Here is a 21,282-nt window from a genome sequence, read left to right as displayed (position 1 = left end):
TCATTAAAGTTTATGAAAAGTTGAAACTATTTCAAATTATACTAATACTCTACAATTCTGTTATCGCTATGCCCCTATATATATCCAAAGGGCTACGTGTTCCCATAAAGCTCCAAGTTGTGAGCATGTCAATGTATCACCCATTTCCTACAGGATGCACAAGAAACTGCGGATGACTGTTGCCTGTTGGGAAAAGGGTTCAAGATGTGAGTCAGAAGCAGATACAGATGTTCCCTGACTTATGATGGTTCGACTTACGATTTTTTGTAAAAGGGATACGCATTCGGCAGAAAGCCTACTTTGAATTTTGATCATTTCCCTGGCTAGCAATGTGCAGTATGATATGCTGTCTTGATGCCAAGCAGTGTCAGCAAGGCGCAGCTCCCAGTCGGCCGTGCAATCACAGGGGAAACAACCCACACGCCTGTAATCATTCTGTGTTTCACTGTTAGTACAGAATTAGATAAGTTACACAAAACAGTCAACACTTTATTATTTTAAAAAAAGGCTTTGTGTTAGATGATTTTGCCCAACTGTAGGCTAGTGTAAGTGTTCTGAGCACATTTAAAGTAAGCGAGGCTAAGCTACGATGTTTGGTAGGTGGTGTATTAAATGCATTTTCGACAGGATACTTCTCAATTGATGATGAGTTTATTGGGACATAACCGGATCCTAAGTCAAGAAAGATCTGTATTTTGGTGTATAGTTTTGTATGGCTTGATATTTTTACCTTGGGAATAGGTTAACTTAATAAGTCACAAATCCGGGGAGTTTTTTTGTTTTTAAATGAAACAAACATCTAATCAAAGAAGTGCCCACATGAAACTATAGTTCTCAGCATTACTCAGGACTAATGTCACAGTGTACTACTTCCCTCTTCCACTTGCTCTATGGGATGCCCCTTGAGTACATTACCTATCATAACTCCAGAAAACACAACACTTGCCATCATGAAAACACTTCTGTGTTTTGTGATTACATTGTTTAGCAGCTGAGAGTTCCCAAAAAGTCCCAAGTGTGAAAAGAGAAAGCACTGATTCCCCACCCAAGTCCTTAGCCTCCTCAAATAGATCCCACATTGGTTCCTGTAGATCAAGCCCTTCTTAGTGCTCAAGTGACCTGCACTTCCTTGGTCTTTCATTGTTATACACAATTAAAGGGCTGACTATTTACTAGTATCCTCTAAGTGAGCTATTAAAGTTTATGAAAAGTAGAAACTGTTTTAAACTATACTAGTACTCTACAATTCTGTTATCACTCATTTCTTTTCAATAGGGAAATGAAAACGAATAGGATAGGCAGGCCATAGCACCTGTACTCATGTTCTGTTGCTGAGTAACAAATGGCCACAGTCTTCAAACAATATATTTTTATTATCTCGAAGTTCTCATAGGTAAGGATTCTGGGCACAGCTTAACTGGGTCCTCTGATCAGGACCACACAAGTCCACAGTAAAGGTGTCCACTAAACCATGTTCTCTTCTGGAGCATGGGTTTCTTTTCCAAGCTCATTCAGGTTGTTGGGAAAACATCTTTCCTGTGGTTGGATGATTAAAGTCTTGCTAGCAGTTGGCTATAGACTGCTCTCAGCTCCTAGAGGACACCCTCGTTCCTTGCCACAAGTCCTCTTCCATTGACTGTCCCACAATAGTCAGCTTACTTATTTTAGGCCAGCCAGAGAATCTCCCACTCTAACCTGCTGAGAAGGAGTTTTATATAACATCACATAACCACAGGAATGATATCCCAACACCTTTGCCATATAATGTAACCTAATTGAGGGAGTGGCATCCCTTTGCCATATTCTATTGACCAGAAGTAACCACAGGTCCATCCTGCATCCGAGGGGAAGGGTTCTACAAGGAGTCATCTTAGTGTATGTCTGGCATCCTACGTGAGAATCAGTCAGGAAAGTTTGCCCATTAAAGATTAATTATTATAAAAATTATTATAAAAATTAATTATTGCCCATTAAAGAGGTTGTCGGGATAAATAAAATAAAATAAGGTAGGGGCGCCTGGGTGGCACAGCGGTTAAGTGTCTGCCTTCGGCTCAGGGCGTGATCCCGGAGTTCTGGGATCGAGCCCCACATCAGGCTCCTCCACTATGAGCCTGCTTCTTCCTCTCCCACTCCCCCTGCTTGTGTTCCCTCTCTCGCTGGCTGTCTCTATCTCTGTCAAATAAATAAAAATAAAAAATCTTAAATAAAAAAAAAATAAAAAATAAAAAAATAAAATAAGGTAAGATAACATGATGTATTTACAGATGAGGACAATGCCAACATCTGGCAGAAGCTGATTAATACGCTACTTGGTAGTTAGGGAACTGCAAGTATTTTTGTGAATGAAAAATACTTGGATGCCATGTAACGAGTACCATAAACTGTTTTAATTTTTGCCTTCTAACCTAAAGCAGCAGGAACATTTTAAAACAAACACACACACACAAAGGCCACGCTTCCAGAAATTATTTTCTACTGCAACTCAAGCCTGACATTTGGATATACTCCCTCTGGGAAATTCTTGTTGTTTTTTTAAAATGTTATTCCTTCAAATGCCAACATTCAAGAAGATGGCAGCCACCTGTTCAGAGGTAGGTTGGGGAGAGAATATCCAAGGGCATAGGTGCTTCCAGGCTACAGGGCCCCCTTATCCCTTCCTCATCTCCTTCACAGCCACCTCGAGAAAGGTCTTCTTCCCCAGTCACTGAATTTATCCGACAGAGATTAGAATTATCAAATTCGACTGAGCCCTGGAAGATTTAGTCACCTTCCAGGAATAAGTATCAGTTTTTGCTTAGAAGTTGGTAAAAAAAAAAATAAATAAATAAATAAATAATAATAATAAAATAATAATAATTAAATTCACTGTCTGTAGGAAATTATTATATGTTGGTTAATAATCTGCATTTATTTATAAGTGTAATTTAAATGTCTGCTTAGCTTACACTTGAGAACTACAGATGTTAAAACAGGCTAAGCATTTCAATAGAGATAAGAAGGAAATACACATCGATTTCAGTGAATGAAAACGCTTCCATAACTGGCTTTTATTTTTGTTTCTAGAAGACTGAACAAAGTCTGAGAGGAAAGGGGTCTCGAAGGCCTCAGAACCTCTGACGTCAGAACACCCATCTCTATGAATGTGGATCACTATTCTGCTACTTAGATCTATCATTTGAACAAAACAATGACTGTACTACTTACAAATGAAGTTGACGTTGGAGTGAAACTCCAAGATAAAGCTAAGACATTAGCTAGTACCCAATTATCTTAAAATAATCCTTAAATCAAATCCAAGTGCTAGAATTGCCTGTTCCTGGGTCACAGGTAAATAAATGGAAGCACATTGCCTAAAAATTACCATTTAGAGTGATTTTCTCCACAGATTCCTCCTCTCATTGAGGTTTTTTTTTAACCTGAGTTAAAAGTCAATTCCTTCCCATTAGCCCTTTGACCTTAAGCAGATCACTTAACCTCTCTGAGTCTCAGGTTACACATCTGTAAAATAGGGGTAATTGTACAATCTCAAAAGTTCTCCAAAGATAAAGAGATATTGCACGCAACTTGTATACAGAAAGTGCTCATTAAATGATAGCTATTGTTAATAACACTATTTAGAAAAAATGATTCAGTCATCATCTTGTATGGACAAGTCTCTACTATCCCATTAACAAGATATATATATAATCTTCGTGGGTTTGGGTGGGGAGTGGGGCTTGAATTTCGAAATACAAAATAACATAACGCTGATGGGTCTGAACGTTTCTCTACGTGCTAAAATTATGCTGTGCTTTTTAAAGGCTACCTGCATTTTAGGCAATTGAAAATAACAGCTATTTTCTTAAGTTTCTTTTTCATGACCAACCACATAGCCGAGTCCCGAGTTGCAGAAGAGAGATACTCACAGCCTCCTCTTACATTAAATGTTACCACATGGGAGCAGTTTGATTTGCTGTTTTCTCAGTCCCATTTTGCACGGTGCGAGTTCCTCTAAAGGTCTGCGTATCCTGAATCTTTCTTCTGCTCGATGCTCTACTCAGTCTCAATCTCTCTCCCAGTCCCTCTCTCCCTTTGTTTCTCTTTCTCTCTCCCTCTCCCCACAGCCCCGCTCCGTCTGGAACTGAATGGCATCAACTCCACACACTCTCGTCTCCCTCAGCCCCCGTGGATTTGATCATCTCATTATTGAAATACAGTGTCCTTTGTTCACATTTATGGCAGATATTAACATTTTTATTGGAAACCAAAGTAATTCACTTACTCTGTGAATTCTCCTCTGCTGTAAATGACAGAAGAGACCCTCTCGCCAAGTGCAGTCATTTCAGAGGCTTTATTACTTTCAAGAAGAAAAGGGTCCAGGTTAAAATGAAGTTAACAGACTTGCTGAAGGGCATGATTCTATACACAAGAAAGTCTTTCCCTTGCTAACGTACCCGGCGGTGAACTCTGTGATCTCACTCCACAGAACCGCCTGACACAAGGCGTTCAACACACTCACAGCAGCAAAACTCCAGATCCGAACTCCTGGTGCTTGGGAGCACCTGTTCTCGGGCCCAAATCAGAAAGTCCCCCATTGTACGACCGTGTCCAGGGCAATAGCCAATATTGTACTTTTTTCAGCTGGATATTTTTTGAGCCTCTGAATAATCACGGAAACCACATTCTGGGCTCATTATCAAAATTAAAGGGCCCAACCACAGCATATCTACTAAGATTCTGGGAGCAAACAAATCTCTGCTTGGCCCCCTCCCTTCTAGGCGCCTCCACAGACTCCTCTTGGAACCTTCCCGGCCCTATTGCTCTGAATTAAATAGAGGCAAAGGCACCTTCAATATAATCACGAATTTAAGGATGCACGTTTGATGAAATGACCCTGGACATCTGGGAGACCCCTGGATATTAGGCCTGTCTCAGGGACCTACATCCCACACCAGCTAAGCTAAATTAAAACACCTCAAGAAAACTTTCTTCTTGTTGTCAACAGCCTCCCTAATCTGGCAAGAAGAGTGACCTGAAATTCAGAAGACCCAGGTTTTAATACTGCCAGATCACTGCCTGGTTTTGAACTCTTCTAAAACTCAAGGGCTTCAATGGGGATATAATGGGTATTAAGATACCCAACAAATCTAGTTGAGTTTCAACATATGAATGAAGTGGGGGCAGCCCCTATAGCCATATCAGATCTCTCAATCCTCTCTCCAAAGTCCTATTCGGGATCCATAAAGCTCTTGAAAGCCAGATCAGCAAAGAGATTCCTCAGCATGATTCCATCAGGCATACCTGTGCACCCCAGGGGGCTCTAGCAAGGGGTTCTGAGTCTCACCACATGGAAAGGGGGACCTAGGCCTGGCAAAGTTCTCAGCAGATGCCTAAAAGGCGTCTGGTGCTGGTGGTCCAGGAGGAATTTATGGAGAGAGAGAAAGTAGGGTCATGATCAGAACAGTCTCCTCTTTCTTTTATCTTCCCATTATTCCTGCAGACAAATATAAACAAGCCACCATCCTGGTCTTTGAAGTTACAAAGGTAAGACATCCCGGGTAATTTCTTTTAAATCTGGGTTTTTGAACTCAGATAAGGTGAATGTACATATGGCTTTTCTATAAGTTGATGAGGTTATTCTAAAAATAAACATCAGCTAGAAGGTGTGAGGGATCCAGGAAAAAGAAGATTAAATTTTCCCTAAGGGAAATCTACCAGACATGCAGAAGCTGGAGGCATCAGTACCAGAGTCCATGCTTTAGAGAGGCTTTAGTTCTGGAATGAGACCTAATACTAAAGAAAGAGTAGCCTTTGAGGGGGGAACTGCTCCCTGGCAGCCCAGAGTTACCGTGACTATTTGAGGTGTTTGCTGATTAATAAACATGTCAGAGGGGTGCCTGGGTGGCACAGCGGTTAAGCGTCTGCCTTCGGCTCAGGGCGTGACCCTGGGGTTCTGGGATCGAGCCCCACATCAGGCTCCTCTGCTGGGAGCCTGCTGCTTCCTCTCCCACTCCCCCTGCTTGTGCTCCCTCTCTCGCTGGCTGTCTCTATCTCTGTCGAATAAATAAAATCTTAAAAAAAATAAATAAATAAATAAACATGTCAGAAGAGCCTACATCTCTTGTTTCAGTTCCTTTCATCAACAGAAGTGTCCATACAATCCCCAATGGGGCATTCTAACTCGGATGATCCCCAGAACCCTCATACTCACAACGCACAGGATGGTACTCTTTACCTCCCCCATCACATACCTTTTCCTCTTCACCCCCACAAACACTACTGTGCTCTTTAGAGTTTATTGATCTCCAGCACATCCCCAACTGCCCAAATGAAAAAATAAATGAAAATAGGAGAAATCATGAACTTTCTTCTCAATCTCATGTTCCTAAATACAATCAATCATCAGATCCTGATGATATGAACGCCAAAACATATCTTGATTTCATATCCACTTCTCTTCATTTTAGTTAACGCTACAATTATTCCTGACTTTGTTTATTTGAATCTACCTGCTATGGTGTGTAAACAGCACTATTATATTTTGTATCACTAAGACAGAAAAGAAAAAATACCAGTTAATCTAAGACATGCCACTAAGGGTAAGGTAACCCAGATTTCAGAGATAATAATATATGAAAAATGTATGTCTTCAGATTAATGCAATACGGTATTTTCCAGCCTCTTAATAACTCTCCCTGTATCTATTCCTGCCCTCTGCCATTTGATTCACATTCCATCTAGAATGTTTTTTCAGTAATAGGATCATGGTAATGCCTTTCTTGTTTAAGACACTTCAAATTATTCTCCATACATTTGAGATAAAATCCAACAGCATTCGTATCACATACAAGGCCCTGCTGCTTTCTCCAGCTCCTGCTATTCTTCCTCTCTTACTTTAAGTTCCAGCCATGCAGCACTCCTTCCAAATTCTGAAAACAAAGAGACACAGTTCTGTCCAAACTTCAGGTCTTTGTACATACTCTTCCCTCTACCGCAATGATCTTCTCACCCTGTAAACCCCCACTCAAACTTCAGGCCTCAGCTAGCTCAAATGTCATTTCCCCCAGAAGCTTCTCCTGACTTCCAGAACAGGTCTAGTGTCTCCTGTGTGTCCTCAGAACACCCTGTGCTTAACACATGCTGCACCCCATGAAATGGCCTCTTTATCAGTTTGTCTCTCCCTCCAGACCACAGAGTCCTTGAGATCAGAGACCAGGTCTTGGACACTAGCACATCCCCCAAGTTTCTCATGTGGTCCCTGACATCTAAGTATTTATTTAAAATTGACAGTGCATGAGGAACCAATGAGGGGTTGCCAGCCAAACAATTACACCAGCCATAGGACTTTTCTTAAAAGAATTCACGCTGGGTTCGCTGTCTACCACCTGAATCAAATACCAAGCCTCCATCACAAGGTTCTTGCCAATGGATTCAATATGTTGTGAATTACAGCCCTATGCCAGCTAGAGTTAGATGCTGTGGTGTCTTTAGGGAGACCAGCTTCAAGTGCAGACATAAAATTAATATGATTAGGAAGCCAGTTTAAAAACAAAACAGCTAGAAACAAACGCCAGACAGGGTAAGTCGAGAAGTACCTAGCTATGTGTGGCAGGTAAAGCTCACTGTTGGCACTCGGAAGAAAGAGAGACCAGAGTCACAGCATTCTTTGAAGGAATTGAACTTGAGCAATCTCTAGAAGCTCTTCACGTGGATTATTTCATCCAAATCTCACAGCTACCCATTGTGGTATTGTCCTTACCACTATCAGACAGAAGAAGTAACAGAAGCACAGAGAGGTTAAGGGTCTTATTCAAGATCACACAACTTTTAAATAGTGGTACCAGGATTAAGTCCAGATTTGTTCAACTCCAACTTCATGTTTCCTCTTGGACATTTTACTGGGGATGAAGACGTCCACTTTTAAGTCATGGCATTATTCTAAGCCCCTACTTTAAAAAGGAACATACTCAGAACTTTTGTTCTGCACATGTTAGGGTAACTGGAACAAGACTTCATCAAAACAATGAGAAAACTGGAAGAAATATATAAAACAACTGTTTTCAAACATTGGATATCAGGCAATGTGAGAACTATGATCCCTAAGACAGGAAAACAAATGAGGTGAACCCTACATTTTTCTTGGCTCTCTTCCCGAAGTCATTTCTGAACCACAATATGGGGGGGGGGGTACCCAACAGAACTAAGTGGTCTCTGAGTTGAGAAGAAAAATATTGAGGAATTGAGGGAGGCTGAGATGGTTGACATTTACAAGGAACATATAACTCTGGAAATTATGATTCTGTTGCTGAATACTAAGCCATAATTGATGCCAGGAAAAGAACAAACAGGAAGCTTTAAACTGAAGCAATTCTCATGGCTTATGCCAAGCTGGAAGACATTTGAATTCCAACCAGTGAGAGTAGACAATCCTCAATGAACACTTGAGACATTCTCTGGAGACCCAAGAAGGTTCATGACTTATTGGTAGGTCTAAGCTAGACCTACTCTAGTAAAACTTAAAACAAAAAACTCAAAATAATGAAGCTGATTCACAAGTAACTTAACTACCTGAAAGAAAAATGTTGAACATTTTTAAAGAAAGAAAACAAAATCTGGCACCCAACAACATAAAATTCAAAATGTCCAGCATATAATAACAAATATAATAAATACAAAGAAACAAGAAAATGTCAGCCATTACCAGAAGAGAAAGGTCAGCTACTACAAACAGACACAGAGATAATAGAAATGTAAAATTAGAAGACTAAGACCTTAAAAGATAAAGTCAGATAGACTAAGACGACAGACAGGCTTTGAAAGAAAATATGAACATAACGAGATAGAAATGGAAAAAAGATCCAAATGGAAGTTGTAGAGCTGAAAAATACAGTGTCATAAATGACAAACTCTCTAGATGGGATTAAAAGAAATGAACACTGAAGGAAAGAAAAATCAGTGAACTTGATGACATAGCAATATATATTATACATTCTCCAATGTGAAACTCAGGGAGCAAAGTGTCTGTAAAAAAAAAAAAAACTAACATGGGCCTCAGTGACAATACAAAGCAGTCTAAAATATGAATCATGAGTCACAGAGGAGAAGAGAGAGGGGGAGCATATAAATATTTGAATAAACAAAGTTTTAAAGTTTTCTTTTCTTTTTTTTTTTTAAAGATCTTATTTATTTTAGAGAGACAGACTGTGTGCACGAGCAGAGGGAGGGGCAGAGCGAGAAGGTGGGGGGAGGGAAAAGTAGACTCTCCATTGAGCATGGAGCCTGACCTGGGGCTTGATCCCAGGACCCCGAGATCATGACCTAATCCAAAGTCAGATGTTTAACTGACTAAGCCACCCAGGTGCCCAAGGTTTAAGGTTTTCTAAATGTGATGCAAATTATAAATCGACAGACTCAATATACTCAATGAACTACAAGGAGGGTAGCACAAAGGGAACCACACTAGTATACCAGTATCAACTTGATGAAAATCAGTGATGAAGATAAAATCCTTAAAGTATTCATAAGGCCAAAACCCCCACACAACATGTAAGAAAAACAACGAATTGCAATACATTTCCCATCAGAAATAAAGCAAGTGATTGGACACTAGAAAAACATCTTAAGAGGTTCAAAAGTAAACATTGTTCAATCTGGAATTCTATATCCAGCAAAAAGATCCTTGGAAAATAAAGGTGAAATAAAGTCATTTTCAGAGGACAAATGTTGAAAGGATTTTGTTACCAACAGACCTATTGGAAAAGAAAGGTAAGAGATTTCTCAGGCAGTGCATGCCAAGAAGTGATTATAATGACTGGTCATGGACTTTAAGTCAGGTAAGGGAAGGTGTAATGTCAAAGGGACAGGGTAAAGGTGGGCAATCAGTAGACCGCTTGTCTAGATGGTGTCAAGAGAATGTTGAAACTGAGGTTCTAGAGGGAATGAGGTAAAAAAAAAAAATAGGGCTATCAAAAAATAGAACGTGGGAAATTAAAAATATTGAAGGATTTGTAGTTATTGGTAATTATAAGGTTCAAGGTAAGGACCAGGGGAGTGGCATTTCTGTTAAACATGGCTGTTTGGAGAAATGATACATAACAGAGATATAACCACAAAGATGCAATTTTAGCCACCAGGACAGAAAAGAAGGCCCCTACCTCTTTTTCTCCCACTGGTACTTCGTTCTGGCCATGATCTCATAGCTGATTTCTACTCACTGTCTCAGGCTCAAGAGCAGTAGTGGGCCACCTTGACTTCTGACTTTATGGTAACTACTTTCAAGCGAGTGATATGTTTGACAAAGTAATATATCATTTAACTAAGAACTGTTAAAATTAAAAAAAAAAATTCAAAGAGAGGGGGGACCAGAGATGGAAGCAGCCTATAAAAGCTCTTTGGGGGAAATTGCATTTCCACTCAGACCCATATGCTGTCACCCCAGCAAACCCTTGGCCAACCATTCAAACATCCTGTCACCAAGGACATGCTTGTCATTTCAACTAAGTGGTGCAGAGTGACTCCTCTTTAGCTGCAGGTCACAGTGACTTTTTGTCTGAGAAATTGATGGGTTGCAAACGGCGGAAACAGGCAAATGCCGGGCTCACGTACAACTCTGGGGACTATGGCTGAAATTCTCCGCTTTCAGAGTAATATCCTTAAACTTCCTCAGGGTTTTTGTATATTTTTGTCTTAGGTGAATAACCACATTATTCAGGAAGAACAAGGAAATCAATGGTGGCATGAGAAGAGGGAAGAATGGAAAGACTTGAAAATCTAACTAAGAATGGATTTCAAATTAATTGCGTTCATCCATTATTCAAAGACTATGATTCTAATCCTTCTGAAAAAGATTTTTTTTAACCACCAAGAAAGAGTAAACGGAAAACATGACAGATGGGCTTCTTTTCTGTAGCTCGCAATTAGTTCCTCCTAAAAGTGACCAGCTTAAATTCTATCCTCTATTGTAGAGATTGCTCAAGTTTAGTTCCCTCAGTGAAGACTAACTGTTCCAGTTTGCCCCGGTCTCCCTTTCTTCCAAGCGCCAACAGTGAGCTTTACCTGCCACACATAGCTAGGTACTTCTCGACTTACCCTGTCTGGCGTTTGTTTCTAACTGTTTTGTTTTTAAACTGGCTTCCTAATCGTATTAATTTTATCTCTGCACTTGAAGCTGGTCTCCCTAAAGACACCACAGCATCTAACTCTAGCTGGCATAGGGCTGTAATTCACAACATATTGAATCCATTGGTAAGAACCTTGTGATGGAGGCTTGGTATTTGATTCAGGTGGTAGACAGCGAACCCAGCGTGAATTCTTTTAAGAAAAGTCCTATGGCTGGTGTAATTGTTTGGCTGGCAACCCCTCATTGGTTCCTCTTGCACTGTCAATTTTAAATAAATACTTAGATGTCAGGGACCACGTGAGAAACTTGGGGGATGTGCTAGTGTCCAAGACCTGGTCTCTGATCTCAAGGACTCTGTGGTCTGGAGGGAGAGACAAACTGATAAAGAGGCCATTTCATGGGGTGCAGCATGTGTTAAGCACAGGGTGTTCTGAGGACACACAGGAGACACTAGACCTGTTCTGGAAGTCAGGAGAAGCTTCTGGGGGAAATGACATTTGAGCTAGCTGAGGCCTGAAGTTTGAGTGGGGGTTTACAGGGTGAGAAGATCATTGCGGTAGAGGGAAGAGTATGTACAAAGACCTGAAGTTTGGACAGAACTGTGTCTCTTTGTTTTCAGAATTTGGAAGGCGTGCTGCATGGCTGGAACTTAAAGTAAGAGAGGAAGAATAGCAGGAGCTGGAGAAAGCAGCAGGGCCTTGTATGTGATACGAATGCTGTTGGATTTTATCTCAAATGTATGGAGAATAATTTGAAGTGTCTTAAACAAGTAAGACAAGAATGTAGCCCACAAAATCAAGTATCTTTGTTTTGTTTCTCTGGCATCTAGAACAGTGCCTGGAACAAAGTTATGTTCACAATAAATGTGTTGAATGAATAAACAAATGAATGAATGTATTCATATGTCAATAGCAAACAGAGCCTTCCAGTATCATTGCCAAGACAAAGGTGATTTTAAACGTATGGCATATCAGCTGTATTGTTGTACAATTTTTATCCCATTCTCTTTTAATCTTCCCAGAGGTTTCAGCTCATTTGGCTCACACTGATCTGTTCAAAGCATTCTCTCATCCACGTTTGTCAAGAACACGTATTCCTTCTATCTTGGAAAAAAAAAACCCAAAATTAAACGACCAATTTGTAATATTAGAGATGGTTTCATTATTATCTACAGACATAGATGTATTTTGTCTTAATTGCCAGTGTAATTGTCTTCGCAGACGACCGTAGGGCCCTCTGCAGACTGCCCAAAGTATAACCTAGTTAGAAGTTCTTAACAGAGCGCCTTAATCTGGGTTCTTAAGGAAAGAATAGATTTTTAAGAACACCAGCACCCTGTTTTGGTTGTGTACCATTTATCACTTGTCACCTTAAAATGCATGCCCCTTGAGTAGAGTGAGTTCCCTGCGTGGGGGCTGGGTTTTCTCATCCTTGTGTTATTGAACCCCATCATAACTACGCAGGGCATATCGCAGATGCTCAGTGCAAGTTTGTTAAATGAAAATTAAACTATCAAAACTCATTTGCTGAAGGCCCTGTAAGAGGACAATCTCATTCAGGAGGCAGGACACACCCATAAAAATTACAAAGTAGCAAAGCCTGGAGATATGGAGTCCATCCCCAGGGCACTAAAACTGTCCCAGTCAGCTGTACTGTGCAAGGCCCCAGGATACAGGGACACTTTTAGGAAGAAAGGTAAAACATCAGAAACGGGTTGTCCACGTGTTTATACCTGGAATATGCTAAAGAAAAGAATATATTTGAAATGCAGAATTAAGGGGAAAAAAGAAACATCTAAAATGGTGTTTCACTTTTCCCTATTTCTTCTCTAAAGGCAGACTTTCCCAAAACTTGGTGACCACACCCCAGAAGAGGTAAGTGAAGCCGATGCGAAGTGCATGACTATTTAGCCAGAGTCTAGAAAGCATTATTATGAATATATTTACTGTGATTTTCAAAGCAAGGTGGCTTTTAAACTCCATCTTTCTTTTTTGTTGTTTTATCATAAATCTTTCAAGAGTGGCATCTCAAGAAAGAACTTGGGATAAGGATTCAGAAGACTCGTATTCGAAGCACAATTCTGCCTTTAAATAGCTATCTGATTCGGGTTACGCCTCTTTACTAGGGGTTTCGGTTTCTCAGCCTTAAAATGAAGGCATGTGCTGAGATAATTACTGAGTTTCTTCCAGGGACTAAAGTCCATGACAGCCATTCTAGAGGTCCACAATTTACAACTGTAAAGCAAGTCACAAATAGAATTCTTTAAGAGTCAAACTCCAGGTGAAAGACCTCTCGATTCATTTTGTCTTTAAGGATTCTGTTCTTTCTCTGTGTAATCACAAGTGAGAGCAGCCTGAGGGATACACACACAAGAACAATGCATCATCATTGCTATGATTAAATAGAGAAAGCCCCAGAGCTGATGTGCTGCTGTATAAATCACAAATTAAACTTTGTTGTGGACGATTCATATTCCAAGAATAGTCCTCTCCCACAGGACGTTCCTGGTGATTACTGGTCACGTCACATAGAAAAAGAGACACGTCTATTCTAGTTTCCATGGGTTGATATCTGTCAGTTCCTGGCTGCAAGCAAGATAAGGAAACTCAGCTATCTAAGCAAACATGTCAGAAGGATATTGGGGGGGGGGGGCGCCTGGGTGGCACAGCGGTTAAGCGTCTGCCTTCGGCTCAGGGTGTGATCCCGGCGTTATGGGATCGAGCCCCACATCAGGCTCCTCCGCTATGAGCCTGCTTCTTCCTCTCCCACTCCCCCTGCTTGTGTTCCCTCTCTCACTAGCTGTCTCTATCTCTGTCGAATAAATAAATAAAATCTTAAAAAAAAAAAAAAGAAGAAGGATATTGGGGGCTCCTAAGGCCTGGCTTGGAGAGCAGGCAGAAATCTAAAGACGTCTGGAGGTCGTGTAGCTTGGGCCACGAAGGGCTCATGCACTGCCACAGAAAAAAATTGGTCCTTGAGCCCCACCTGTGACTGATCTGACCCCAAACTTTTCTTCCTACCTAGAATCACTCACATAAAAGCTCCAGGAGCAAGCGCCTCCTTATTCCTGGCTGAACCAGGGATTTGATGCCTCAGATTAGAGGCCAGAGTGGGAATCTGAAATCAGGGAACACCCAGCCTTCCCCAACGAGGCATGAAAAGGCCATGAAAGGAACATGTGGGCCTAAGAGGTGTATGTTGGGGGCAGGGGAAAATGAGGTAAGTGCTCAACAGGAAAAAAAGAAAACAAAAAAAAAGCAGATCTCTATATATTGTTCAAAATATTAATAAAAGAGCGCAAATTATATATGTATATTTTTTGTTTAATGGATTTAGTGGAAAGTAATAATCACAGAGTTAAAAGCCACTGTAAATATTTTAACATGACTTGTGCATTTTTTAGCTTTTAATTCCATAGGTAAACATGAATAAATTCTTTCAGTAAAAATTCAAATGTTACTTAAATATATAGAGTAAAAATTTTATTTATTTATTTATTTTTTTTTTTTTTTTAAAGATTTTATTTATTTATTTGACAGAGATAGAGACAGCCAGCGAGAGAGGGAACACAAGCAGGGGGAGTGGGAGAGGAAGAAGCAGGCTCATAGCAGAGGAGCCTGATGTGGGGCTCTATCCCAGAACGCCGGGATCACGCCCTGAGCCGAAGGCAGACGCTTAACCGCTGTGTCACCCAGGCGCCCCATAGAGTAAAAATTTTAAACATCCTTTTTACATCCCCCAATCTAGCTTTTTCCTAAAGGTAACTGCCACCCTCCATTTATTGTTAAATTTTCTCCAATTTTTTAAATTCATTTAAAGATCTATATAAATGAAAATATAACATATGCCTACATACATTATACGCATGCACAAATGTGAAGTAATATATTGCATAAGTAGGTATGAAACCTGTTTTTTTCTACTTAAAATATGTATCAAAGACTTTTTCAGACAAATCCCTATAGATCTACCTTACTCTTAACTGTTATCTCGCATTTTATTGTCTGTTACACAGCATATTCAACTACTCCTGTATTGGTAGATATTTAAATTCATTCTAAACTGTTAATTCAAATGTGAGCAGAACACTAAACAGTTGTTTTAAAGCACTTAGCAGGGTGTGTGTGTGTGTGTGTGTGTGTTCCTTCTCTTTAAAATAAAGCATTATATGGGGCACGGGTTGAAACAATAATGTATTTATCCAAGTAAAGTTAACACTTTTCTGAGCTATTTATCTCCTATAGGAAAGAAGGGGAAAAAGACTCATTCTGAAATCTGGTCATAGCTTGAACCAGTTGGATAATTTTAGCTGTAAGTAACAGAGACCCAATAACAACAACAAAAAAGTGGATAAAGCAATTAGGGAGCGTATTGCCCCACAGCAAGAAATTCAGAGGCCGAAGGTTTTAGGAGCAGACAAATACCAACAGGGACCCAAGCTTCTTCCTTCTTTCTCACCTCCTTCCTCGGCATCTTGACCTGTCTTTGTTCTGCTGTGGGAACAGCATGTCTGCAGTAGTTCTAAGGTTTTCATCCTTGCGCAACAACATTTAAATCAATTTAAAAAGCACAAGCCACTGTTTTCTATTCCTTTTTTAAGATGAAGGAAATATCTCCTGAAAGCCCCCAAATAAACTGTCATTCGTAATTAATTGGCCAGGATTGTGTCACAGGTCCACACTTGCAACCAACACTGGCAAAGGGAATAGAATGACCACAACTGACTTAGACTAGAAAACGTGGGCCACCCCACCCCTTTGCAGCTGAAAGAGAGCTTGTGAAGCATGGCCACCCGATACCGAACGAACACTGGGTTTCTTTAGCAAGGACATAGTGGAGGTAGAGGAGATGACTGTGCTGTAAGCAAACAATGCCCCCACCACACCAACAGACCACAAACTTCCCTAAAAAAACTGATGACGCACACAAGTGAAGGTCTTTGGAAAGCGTAAGTCATTAGTATGCCAAGTAAGTAACGTCGCCTGTCCTGAACATCAGAGTTGCGAAGTTATAGGACAGTGAGGAAATGGGAGCTCAAAGTCCCACCTCAAACAACAGCCACCGACAAGAGAGCAGAGGTTCCTGCTTTTGCCTGGGCCACCCTTCCTCCTTCCCTCTTTATCTCTCCCACCGCAAAACAATTGTGAGATAGAATCCTGGAGGGTGAAAATAGATGTTCCTTTCAAATAGCAGCTTAGCTGTTCGGCTTAAGGGAAACACATGCCCATTTGTGTGCACTTGTATACACATACATGCATGTTCGTGTGTGTGAGTGTGCTTTTTTTTTTATAAACACAAAGCTTATGTTTCAAGATTTTATTTATTTATTTATTTAGAGAGAGAGGGAGAGAGCGTGCATATGCATGAGCAGGGGGAGAGGCAGGGGGAGAGGGAGCAAGAGAATCTCCAGCAGACTCTGTGCCAGCGGGGAGAACAACCAGCACTCGCTCTCATGACCCTGAGATCATGACCTGAGCCAAAATCAAGAGTTCAACACTTAACCAACTAGCCACCCAGGTGCCCCTGTGAGTGTGCTTTTATATTACAAGTTAAATGAGCGATAGGAAATAAGGGGGGGACACTTGTGATGAGCACTGGGTGTTGTATGTGAGGACTCATTAAATCCTACACCCGACACTAATAGTATGTTAACTGTATGTTAACTAACTGGAATGTGAATAAGAACTTGGAAGAAAAAAAAAAGAAAAAAGAATAAAAATAATAAAACATTCAGAAAATAGGGGCAAACGAGAAGGAAGAATTTTAAATTATCCGAAATCTTTCATCCAGAAATAACTACTGTTGATATAGGATTATACCATTTCATAGTTGAAAACTCTTTCTCACATCAATGTTTGTTTATTTCATCAAAGAAAATTAATTCAAAACACAGATTTTTATACCGCCCCAGACTCTCTTTTCAATATCATTCTGAAAACTCACCAGTAAAAATGTTAAAATGTCTCCTTTTTCAAAACTTGTGTGCAAGTTTCATCGCAATGCAATGGAAGCAACCAAGCAAAATAAAATGATCCCTCCGTAAATAGCAGTCCTGGCAACGCTACTCTAACACTGTGCTAGAAAGTTATTAGGAAATGCATGATAATATAAGTTCTGACTCACCGAATTTTATCACCCAATCTATAAGGATCTGAGCCTTTCCCAAAGCAGCTGTATCTCTAGCCCAGATGTTCTACTGGCACTCTTTCTTCCTGGGCCTTTCTAGTATTGACTGGCACCTTCTCTCTACCCCATTTTTGTGCCAGCCCACTACCAACCCAGCAACAATGTGATATTAAACAGGAACGATACCCAGCAGCACTGTTTGAAAATGGAAATGAGAGTCTTCATTAATTTAGAAAATCCAGGACTGCATATGAAAATTTTCTGCAATAATTTCTCTCCCTGATTAAGTCAATAACTAAACCGGTACTCACAGCCATATTATCCAGACCATTTGCTTTGATCGTTTCCTCTGGTTAAAAGCAAGCATTTGTTCTTTCACTCTCAGGCTTTCGAAAGGAAAGAGGCAAGTTTAGATCAAGACAAGTAATGCTCAGTCCTCATGGAAATCCAAAAGACAATTCTCTATGTTTCAGCTGAGTGGCCCTGAGCCGGAACATACATGCTAACAGGGTTGGGGAAAGATAACAGGCAATGCTGCAGAAAAAGGCTTTGGCCAAGTCACAACATAGATGGAGCGCCATTGTATATGCTCTGTTAACTGCTGACATCTGTTCATGGCCCGTGTCCTTGCCAGAGCTATGCCGGGACAGTATTTATAATAAGGACATATACATGGTGCCCCGAAGTCAAAATACTTTATCTCCTATTAAACGCAGCCTCAGGGATCATTTTGGCAATTTAAACAAAGAGAGAAAGAGAGAGATTTGGGGGTAGAGTTAGGAAAACTCACTTTACTGAACTGTCATACCTAAGTACTTTTTAAAATTCTCTATACTACAATCTATTGCCACAGTATTAAGACTAATAAGTGGCAGTAAAGTCTAGTGCTGTTGACCATAAAAGCAGCTTCTAAAATACAGTCTGAATAATAATTACACACGTGTTTATGTATATGGAGCTGCCCTTAGTGTCAGATTTGATATCTAATGTTATAGGATTGCCTGTAATTCGTGCTTCACAGCAAGACAGGTCTTTTTATGTCAGAAACCAAATGCAAAAGGGCCTGTTCGTAAACGTCCACACGGCGCTTGGCACCTGAAATTAAATCGTGTATTATTCTTCTGTGGTTCAACAATCGGATTATTTTTCAATAGAAATTTAACGTAAATGGCACCTGGGTATATTTAGAGTGGCCTGTAGCTGGGGTCCAACTATCATAGACAGCATTCTGGCATTTGCTTGGAGAAGATATGATTTTCAAAGGGCAGGGGTCAGCCATAGCAGGTCACCGAGAACTGCTCAGGAAGTCACTGATTCCTGGAAGATATGACTGGTGTCTTGACACCCTGGAAGTTTTCCCAGACTACTTGGCTAGAGCAGATAAAGCTCAGTTTATGCCCTTGCTCATACGTATTTCTTGCTGATCATGGAAAATGGGAGCAAGGGAGGACAGTACTTTGGATCTGATTTTGCAGGGGACAGAGCAATTCTATATTCATTTAGTCGGTTATCCAACAAATATTCATTGGGCATTTACTATGTACCCAGCATTGTACTAGAAGCTAGAGATAATGATGGCGAGGCAAAACAAATATTCTCATGTGTTCATGAAGCATAAGGTTTAATGCGTAAGATTAACGTTAAGCAAATAACCATACAAATAAATATGAATTTGTCACTATGATAAATGCTGCCTATGAAAAGTCTATAGTATTATCAGGGCATAGAAAAAGAATATTTGGCACAGCTAAGGAAGTAAGGGAAAGCTTCTCTGGAGAAGAAACAATTGAGATAAAGTCTGAAAAATTAGTAAAAATTATTAAGTGAGGAAGGAGGGAGATCATTCCATACATTAGGAACAAATGCGTGGAGTCCCCAAAGCAGAAGAAACACACATGCTCAGAGGACTGGCAGACCAGGGTGGCTGAAGCTGAGAGAAGGAAGACAGGCTCTTGTAGGATGAGTCTCAAGAGGTAGGAAGAGACCCAACAAACAAGACCCTGTTTACCAAATTACGGGCTCATATTCTTAGTCGTGTAGACAAAATTAGGGAAAATGTAACCTCAGAAAGAGGTAATGGGTGCTTATAAAAGAGATTAAAGTCAACACATCAGTTTCCTAGTATTACATGCAAGGAACAATGTTGGAGTCTGAAGAAGAAGCCAAAGGAATACAACAATCTGTATCCGGAACACATAAGCAGCCCCACTAAGATTAAGGAATGTGTCCCATGTTGTAAGAGAACATCTCCACATGACACAAAGATTTACTGGAGGAAGAGATCGTGCAAGATGACAAGAGGAAATGGAATCCTGGCAACACTTCCTGCGAAAAGGCTGACAAACAGTCAATTGAATTTCTACAAGTAGAAATGAAGGGTTGTGAGATTGGTACTATTGACGAGAGTATCAAGGTGAGCAAAAACCAAACTCCCAAACTGGTTGATGTTGGCTATCTTCCGGGGAAACAGTAGAAACGCCAGTGAAGTTGTGATACAGGTCAGGCATGGAGATGGTGCAACACAGCGATGTCTTACATTTAAATAATGCTCTACGCTTTTACTAAACTCTTTAACTTACGATCTCTATAAATCTCCAAAACAATACTATGAGAGAGGTAGAGAAGAGTTAGCAATCATTCCTGTTTTATTTAAATCTAGAGAGGATAATTTGTCCAAGAATATACAATTAGCAAATGATTGACCCAAGATTAAAACACAGCTCACAAGTTTCCACTCATTCACGATTCACAAATTTCAGTCATTCAGGATCCAGCTTTATTTTTTTGCCACAGCTGCGTATGTTATATACTTAACTGTTTCTCTTTCAATCAACTTAACTTTTTCCTTAAAAAAAATTTTAAAGGAAACCTTATATCACTAACCAAAACGGAAAACCAGTATTATTTGGCACAAATTTGAAGGTAACCATAAACATAAAGACTTTTAAGAACAAAACAATTCTAGATACTATAGTCTTTTCAAAGAGCCTGAGAGGGATGCCTGGGTGGCTCAGTCAGTTATGCGTCTGCCTTTAGCTCAGGTCACGATCCCAGGGTCCTGGGATCCAGCCCCATGTCAGGCTCCCTGCTCAGTGGGAGTCTGCTTCTCCCTCTGCCCCTTCCCTGCTTGTGCTCTTTCTCTCTTTCTATCTCAAATAAATAGATAAAATCTTTAAAACTAAAATAAAATAAAAAAGCTTGAGACATGAACATTTCTTTGTTAAAAAGAGAGATTAGCAAGTATTAAAAAGGTGTTAAGAAAACATGCTGGTTAGGATACGGAGAAATGGAAACATTTCAAATGCTCCTGGTGGGTGGGAGTATAAACTGGGACAACCATTTTGGAGAGCAATTAGGCAATGTTTATATACTATATAAATATGTATATATATATGTGTGTGTGTGTGTAAATATGTGTATGTACATATATGTGTATATATGTGTGTATATATATAGTAAACGTATATACTGCGAACAGTATATATTTATATTTATTTATTTATATGCATTATTTTGAATATAGAAATTCTACTTCTAGATATATGCCCTAGAGCAGGGATCAGTGAAATTTTTCTATAAAGGTCCAGATGGTAAGTATTTTAAATGTTGCAGGCCATACATTCTCTGGAGGAACTACTCATCTCGGCTGTGGTAGTGCGAAAAATAGTAACCAATAATATAGAAACAGATGAGAGCAAAACCTTACTTATAGACGCTAAAATTGGATTTCCATATAGTTTTAAGGATTGAATAATTTCTTTAAAGCTTTTTAAAAATTATGAAATGTCAAACACACGAAGAAAAATAGAAAAATATTAATATGAACACACATACCCACACCCAGAATTTTCATACTTACTGGGTTGGTTTTGCCAAAGGAGTAAACCTCTAGAAGAAGGTGGTGAATCTGTTGTAAAAAATAAATAAGTAAGTAAGTAAATAAATAAATAAATAAATAAAACCTTGAGAGTATCTGGTGTGGAAGTTTTCAATATTCAGTGTTTTTAGAAATGTCATTGATTTTTGGTATGCATATGAAATATGTAAATAACTTTAAT

At 39.8% G+C, this 21,282-nt stretch overlaps 1 long non-coding RNA gene across 1 annotated transcript in view; it reads right to left on the bottom strand.

The window, feature by feature from the left end:
• Positions 1–21,282, bottom strand: part of LOC123001852 (uncharacterized) — a 133,784-nt gene that overhangs the window by 19,837 nt on the left and 92,665 nt on the right. Inside the window, exon 11 of the long non-coding RNA XR_008957191.1 lies at positions 21,084–21,131. This is a non-coding gene — a long non-coding RNA (uncharacterized LOC123001852). The remainder of the gene's footprint in view (positions 1–21,083; positions 21,132–21,282) is intronic.

The sequence above is a fragment of the Ursus arctos genome, unplaced genomic scaffold, assembly GCF_023065955.2.
Source record: "Ursus arctos isolate Adak ecotype North America unplaced genomic scaffold, UrsArc2.0 scaffold_37, whole genome shotgun sequence".
NCBI lineage: Eukaryota > Metazoa > Chordata > Mammalia > Carnivora > Ursidae > Ursus > Ursus arctos.
This window is presented reverse-complemented; position numbering and strand designations above follow the sequence as displayed.